Here is an 8,090-nt window from a genome sequence, read left to right as displayed (position 1 = left end):
AAAAAAAAAAATAAAAAAGAAGGATATCCGATATATTAATAAAATTATCGTATTTCATATACATGCATATATCACGAGATACTTTTATGAAATTTGAATCTCGCAAATCTGGTTTATAGATACGATCTTCGTATTTTTCAACGAGTTTTATAAGTATTGACGAACTATAATGTTTATGAAGTAATACGGACTACGATTGATCTTGGAAAAACTCAATGAATTTCATAATCTCGTCAAAGTTTTTTGATGAAGTTATTTCGTTATCTTTTATATATATTTATATATATATATATATATAATATGTATGTGTGTGTATATATATATATATATATGTATATATTTTTTTATATCGTCGAATTGGTGATCGTCGAAATGTATCGGTTTTGTTACTCACATCGACGGAAAGAATATCTACGAAATGGTTGATAAAAAGGTAAGTAAATATGAAATATTATATACGTTAGATTACATGAAATATTATGAGATTAAATGAAATCTATATTTTTCAAGAGAAGATTATCGCTCAAAATTGAGAAAACAGATTACAGTCGAAGGTATGCTCGGAATGTTTCTAGGAAAGATTTTTAATAAGTTGTCATTCTTTAAATAACTATAACGATTTTCTTATCCTTTTCTCGATCGTGAGATTAGCGAACAGTAAATCTTATAAGGCTACTGCTTGTACTTCACAAGTCGACTTAAATTTCCAGTAGGTATGTCGTATAAAACCGATGGTGTTCGTCTCGCTTGGACGATCGAAGTTCGCGAGGTTTGTAAGAGAAATGGAACAGAAAGAGGGTGGAAAGGAAGGAGGGAGGGACGTAAGTGAGAAATAGCGGAATCATAGGGCATGTTAGGGGTAGAGAAAGAGAGAGAAAGAGGAGGGAGGTTAAGAGAAGATTCGGAGAAGGGAGAGAAGAAGTTAAAGGGAATCGTGCTTGGGTCAATGCAAGTAACAGCTAGCTCCACCGGCCGCAAGTGGCTTTAAGTGGCTCGTATACAAGCTCCATTAAAGGTCTAATTGAATCTCTTTCTATCCATGCTTCTTCTACCTCTCCTCATTCTACCTCTCCCCTCCCCCTCTCTCTCTCTCTTTTCGTTTCTCTTATTCCTCTCACTTTTTATTCTATTTTTTTTTCCCGCCAGACTCTCTTGATATTTCTGAATGTTTCGATTCTTGTAACTTAGTTTTTTTTCTTCCTCTTTTGTTCTAGTTATTTCTTTTTTTTTTTCTTTTTTCTTTTTTCTTTTATGAATCCCATTCGTTATTTATGCATTTCAACTACGTATTCTAGATTACGTTCGTCGTCAACCAGAAAGATTTTCAATGTATTCAACGATGACGATCTTTTTATACTCCGATGATTTCGTGCACGCGAACGAATAGAAAATATGCTAGAGATTAGATTATATAGAGACGATCAGAGAATAGTGAAATTTGTCATGTAAATATCTCGCTATATTTTACGTATATGTTTCTATCGTAAATATTGTTAATGCGTTTATAAGAGTTTGTAGGTTTCGAAATAATTTTCGTATCAGTTTACTCGTATAGTCATTATATAAGTTTTTCGAGAGTTTTTAATTATCTCCATTCGTTCTTCGTTTAATCTCAAGTATTTAATTCGTAATAATTTTATAGCGTTATTCGTGCTTTTTTTTTTTTGTTTCTTCTTTTATTTATCATGAAGTACATTTTAGAAGAGAGAACGGGATGGTCGAGGTTCATCGCAACCGAGTTTACATACGTACGTGTGTTCTCGACAGTTACACGCTGCATTCTCATGCGCCGTGATTTCGCGGTAGTTAAATGAAACGAGTATGCGAGCCACGAAAATAAATTTTCCTTTTTTTCTTTTCCTCCCTTTTTTTTTTCTACAGATAAACATACATTATATGGAATATATAATAATGAGAGAAGAAAAAATAGATCCAAAAAGTTGATAATTCGAATGAGAAGAATGATAGAGACAAGAAAAAATAGAAGAAAGTAGAGACTTTGATTTTTATTTTAGTTAGAGAACACTTAAGTACACTTTATCTTAAAGCTGTAGAGTTTCCACGTCATTGATTTAACTCAGGAACACGTTATGGATAATCCATCGCTCGATTTCTTACAATTTTCGTTTTTTACGTCGCGATTTATTTCAAGTCCGACTTCTCATTGCAAATCATTATCGAACTTTGTTCGGTGTCATACGTACATGACATATATATCTACTTCATTGTTCTTCAAAAAATCCAACGTGCAATTCAAATTAATGTTTATGGGTTTTTACACTTCTTTGTTATATCAAAAGTCATTTATAATTCGGTGACCGGTTTTGTATGTTTCGTTATGCTAATGATAAAAACACGATACGAGTAAACATTTGAATTGCATATTTTTTTGCAAAGCATACGAATCTAAAAGGTCATATTTCCTTTCCTTCTTTTTTTTCCTCTTTTTTTCTTTTTAACGTATTATCATAAGAAAAAAGAAGAAGCGAACTTTCATTAACGTATCACAATAATACTCAGTAAGATTTATTTGAAAATTATATACGCGCTAACGTTTTTCGTATAACATTGTTCGTGATTAAAAGCTTTAAAACGATAGGGTAGGTGTTTTAAGTAGTTCGTGCTTTCTCCACCGTGCAAAATGGGAGACTAGGCGGCAATTGCACGGTTGTTGCTTGTTTCTGACGTGCTCCAGATGGTAATAATAACTCATCGAGCACACGTCGCGGTTTTCACGTTATCTGAAACTAGAAACATCAGCGTGCGAAATATAATCGCGTGTTTTATGTAAGCTATATTTCCCTCTCTCTTCTTTTTATTTGTCTTCTCCCTTTCCTCCTCCTCCCCCTTCTCCTTCTCCTTCTTCTTCTTCGTCTCCCTCTCCTCTTCGCGTATACACGATAAACACATACACAAAGCAAATCTTCTTCAGAATTCGTATTTGTTATCTTTATCGACGATCCTTTTTCCCTCCTCTATAGATACGTTCCACTTATTTTTCATATATTACTTATCGTAAGTCATTCGTTATATCCTCGAAATTCGTCATAGCAAAAGTTAGAAATTGATTTACATATTAGAGTCGTTATAGTAAGCTTTTCCTTACGATCTTTAATACGTATGTTTTATGGAAAATAGGTGAAAAACAAGCTACGGTTAAGGTAGTCCTTTAGAATCTTATCGAAACGTCGTAAGCTTTTTCTCGTTCAGCGTAGTCAGCGTCTTTTCGATCGTACGTTTCATCCTCGTTATGGGAACAACAACTACGTTGTTTATCTCGTAGAAGAATTTTCTAGCATAGCCAAGCTCAAAGCAGTCGTCTGTCGATATGCATGCAAAGTATTACGAGCTACTGTAATTCCTTGTGTATCTCGATGGAAACTTTACTTTGAACGCAAATTACGTTTTCATCCGCTAGACGACGATGCCGGTACGTACTTACTACTCTCCATATTTTCACGTTCGTTGAGATAATCCAACGGGCTTTAAGGAAAGCCTTGAATCTTTTATCTCGGCAACGACCTTTTTCTTTTTCACCCAAATAAAATATTCATTCTCGTAATGTGGATGTCCGAAAGTGACAAGAAAATATATCGAGAAAATATACGCTGCAAAAATAAGGTTCACCGTGTATAAGATCGAATAAAGGTAACGAAATGTCGTGTCTCGTTTTATCGAATGCAAGGTCGACAGAATTTTATGAAATGTGATCTCTCTCTCTCTCTCTCTCTCTCTCTCTTTCTCTCTCTGTTTATGAGTAGGATGTTTCGCAGCCATTTATCTACGTATGTACATGCATACGTACATCTACATATATTACTTCGTTGCATAGTATTAGTGCTTTGACGGTCGATACTCATTTCCGAATGCAACTCGCGCATCGATCATAAGTGCACTCTGATGCATGATTACAGTTTTTTTCTTTTTTTTTTTCTCCCTCTTTCCTCTCAAGGTCGTCCTATTACGTTTTAAATTTTAAATCAAGGGATATCGATCTCCTACCAACGATGTATTTTTACAATTTCTTTCGCGATATTATTCTATATACGTAGATAGATAATCTAGCGACTCGGTTGCTCGTGAGAAAGGAATCAATGAAATAAGAAAAGAAATAGAAAAACGATCGATACGAGTATCTTCTCACGTGCCATACGTATCATTTTATAATCGCGAACCCACATGGTTTCGAATGGAAAGTAGGAAGGTTCTTCTTATTGGAGCACGTATGTGTTTATGTATATATCTATAGTTAATAGTAGCTATAGTATATGTATAAGCAGTAAGAACACTCGGCCCACGCTCGGCTACTACTTGACCTCTCTTCAAGATAAATAGAACCCGATGTCAAGTCATTGAGCTCATCGAAGTATAATAATTTTATTGTGATTTATTTTAGCTCGAATTTTACCAGATATTTTTCCTTTCTTTCTCTCTCTCTCTCTCTCTCTCTCTCTCTCTCTCCTTCTCCCTCCCCCCTCTCTCTCTTATCATTCTTATCTATATTTCACTAAGGAAATTAATTTCTTTAATAACTTCAAATAGAAAATTGACAAGTGGATTATTCAAGATTCAAAGTACAAGATATCATTGGATATATATGTGTGTATGTATATATATATATATATATATATATATATATATATAATCTATATATACATCTGCATATATATATATATATCTATACATACATTTGTCTGTCTGTCTCTCTCTCTCCTTCTCTGTGTGTGTGTATGTGTAAAAAAAGATACATAAAATATATAGGATATATATATATATTTAATGACAACGTATCTTCCATTCGACAGAAAATCGGTATTAGAAGAGAAAAGAAAAGAAAAGAAAATAAAGGTTTGCATGCTCTCTCGAAAAGAAGGATCCATCGAAAGGAATTCGATTCGATCGACTCCTTTCGCTCGGTAAGCCATTCGTTCGTCTTCGTCTTCGGTCTCTTTCGGTCGTTAGGTAGGAGAATCTGGAGGGGGATGTCGGCGGGTGGTAGACGAGCGCTTGCTCGTCGCGCGTTCATTCCGGCGTCAGGCACTGTAGAGGTTGCACGTGTTTTGATTCGATCCGTTCGTAGCGTGTCGCCTTTAAACGTGTTAAGAGAGACAAGGAGAGACATCCTTCGTCTTCGCGAGTGTCTGTCGTCGTCGTCGTCGTCGTCGTCGTCGTCGTCGACGAGTGTTCCTTCTGACACGATCGTTTGCCTTGTTCTCGATTCTTCACCGCAACTGCTTTCCACCTCAAAGGACTCACGTGCTTCGTTGGGCTCGCGTGTAAAAGAGAAAGAGAGAGAGAGAGAGAGAGAGAGAGAGAGAGAAAGAAAATCGTCGTGGACTGTATTTGCTCCCCCATTCACTTACCCACTTATACATCTCCTTCTCTCTCCCTCTTTCTGTTTTGCATTGGCAAGTCTACTCCCTCTCTTCGTCGTATATATACAACAAGTATGTATATCTATATACGTTCAAATTGTTACCTTCACCTTGCATATTGCGAAAATATTATCTATCTTTTTTCTTTTCTTTTTTTTTTTTTCTCTCTCTTAGCTACCTTTCCATATGTTCTCACGTTTCCACGATTTCAATGTATGCGATTAGAATCTACGTTGAATCGTTTATCTCCCTTTATTTTCTCCTTTTTATTTTATTTTTAAATGATACTACTAACTTATTCTCCCAGCAGTCCGTCGACCGTATCTTTTTATAGCACGGCATTCAATGTCTACGATTTACGAGCTCCAAGAATAAAAGTAGATCCCATTTTTAGATTCAGAAGATCGAAGGACACGATGAAGAGTTTGTTTTATACTTACCATTGATTTTAAATATAATCGAATATTTATTGAGCTGTTGAAGCAGAAATTTATTTTTATTTACTCGAAGGAGTTTTCTTAGAATTGTAAACGACGCTTAATTTTATCTTCTTTCTCTTTTTACTCAATGTTCGACATTCTTTTGGACAATGCAGTTATATCGTTACTATGCCTAGGGAATAGAAGAGAAAGTTGAAATTCTTTTCAACGATTCTTTAATCCGTAGGATTAGGATTTTTTGCTGATAAATTAACCGTACGTTGGCCATTGTACGAGCGAAAATAGTTTCGACAAAGGGATACTTATACCTGCGCAAACGTATTATAATGAGAAAATTTACTAATCCTTCTTTTCCTTTGCGACTTGTACATGCACAGATTTTGCGAATTATTCTTTCGTTATCAAAACAATATCTACACGTGCAGAAGAAAAACATTTGTAAATTTATCTGTAAACAACGTATATATTCAATCATTTTACGACAGAAAAATAGATAACATCGATGAAGGTCACGTTTACAATGGTCTTGTTTCTTCGAAGTTAAACAAGTTAGATATTTGTCAAATTATTACGTTACAAGGAGTGTTTATTTTACTTGTTAAAAGAATATGACCTTGTGTACGACGTACACGCGTAACATTGAGCGAGAGAATAGAACTTCCGCGTTAATAGAATGAATGGTAACGTAAATATTTTATCTTAAATCGTACGTTCCCGATAATAGATAATTTTAGAAAATATATTATTCCAAATAGACAGAAATTATTGAACAGCACGCGTGCGCGATAATTATAGAAGATATATAATAATATGATAAAGATAGAATAAATTATATTACGATCTCGCTTGAATTAGAAGAACAATTTAACCTTACAATCCAATCAACGTATTTGATATTAGTTTTTAATTATGTTGTACGGATTAGAATTTCCCAAAGGGATAATAATACCTTTATGAACACACACACATATATATATATATATATATATATATATATATATATAGAGGGAAGGAGAGAGAAGGAGAACACTTATTAGTTCTTATCGATTTCGATTAGTGTCGTTGGTAATATCGTAATCGATGTCGCAATAATACGGTGTATCGTTATCTCCCACGTTGGTCCGTGTAATAGCACGATAACCATGCATAAATGCATTTGTACTTTACGTAAAAGCTTTTTGTAAATGTACAGGTGACCGAAGAATGAGCTTTAGCTGACATATATACGAGGAATTCAGTGAGTGTACCAGCGGTATATTTTACAAAGAAATTAGAGCAATTTAAAAATATGATATCATCGGAACAAAAAATAGCCTTCGTATCTATCCTTGTATCTTTTTTAAAAGATGAATTTGATAATTCGGGATTGTTTTTTCCTTTTTTTCTTTTTTTTAAATTGCCTTTGAAAAAAGAAAAGAAAAGAAAGAAGAAAAGACATAAAGTTGGATTATTTGTTTTGTCTCGTGTCAACAATGTATCTGTATTTTCAATTGATCGGTTCTTTCCCAATATGATTTCATAAAATGCAAGTAATAACGAGACGATATATTCGCATAAATAAATTTACGATATTTCGAGGACTTTGAGTTTCAACGTCATCCACGTGCGAACTTTGCTTTCCAAAGAATCAATGATTATCGTGGCTCTCTTACATAAGTCCTATAAATCAATAGAGGACAATATTCTTTACCTTTACTTTCTTCTTAAATGGGAGTTGATTATGAAATTTATCGGATTTAAAGTTCCTTCTCATCCAACGCTTTTCTAATTCTAATTACATTCACAATCAAGCTTGAATTACATTATAACTACGAAGGAAAGCATTGGTTCACGCTTCCGGCACGTCGTGTGCACAAACTCACGAACGTTAATACGATGCGAGGCGATCGAGCGAATTAGATGGGCGAGTTAGCGTAATGGAACTCATACGTGCCAAGAATAACCACAGAAAACGTATTTCGTCACTATGTCCTTCTTTTGCTTCTTGGAGTATCATCATTTGTCTCATGCCAACAATGATCAGATGATTGATATTCGTCGGCACGTAACGAAAAGGAAAGAACTGAAAAACATCGAACAAAGTTCAAATTATATATATATATATATATATATATATTTATTTTGTACCTTGAAATAATTAGTCATTATTCATTATATTTAGATAATTGCTGATACAATTATTTTTTATCTAAAATTCTATTTTTCTCTAAAATAAGTTATTCATATATCGATTAATTATCAAAAAGAAAAATTACATATAATTACGTTTTTTTTT

At 34.0% G+C, this 8,090-nt stretch overlaps 1 protein-coding gene across 4 annotated transcripts in view; it reads left to right on the top strand.

The window, feature by feature from the left end:
• Positions 1–8,090, top strand: part of LOC122631724 (sestrin homolog) — a 92,111-nt gene that overhangs the window by 16,400 nt on the left and 67,621 nt on the right. The window contains exon 1 of one of the 4 annotated variants that reach the window (XM_043817758.1): positions 5,016–5,447. The exons of the other annotated variants lie outside the window; for them this stretch is intronic. The gene's annotated coding sequence lies outside the window, so the exon portion shown is untranslated. Of the gene's footprint in view, positions 1–5,015; positions 5,448–8,090 lie in introns of those variants that run through there. 4 annotated transcript variants of the gene reach the window in all.

The sequence above is a fragment of the Vespula pensylvanica genome, chromosome 9 (genome assembly GCF_014466175.1).
Source record: "Vespula pensylvanica isolate Volc-1 chromosome 9, ASM1446617v1, whole genome shotgun sequence".
NCBI classification, from domain to species: Eukaryota; Metazoa; Arthropoda; class Insecta; order Hymenoptera; family Vespidae; genus Vespula; species Vespula pensylvanica.
Note: the sequence above shows the minus strand (reverse complement) of the source record. Positions and strands in the feature narration are given on the sequence as shown.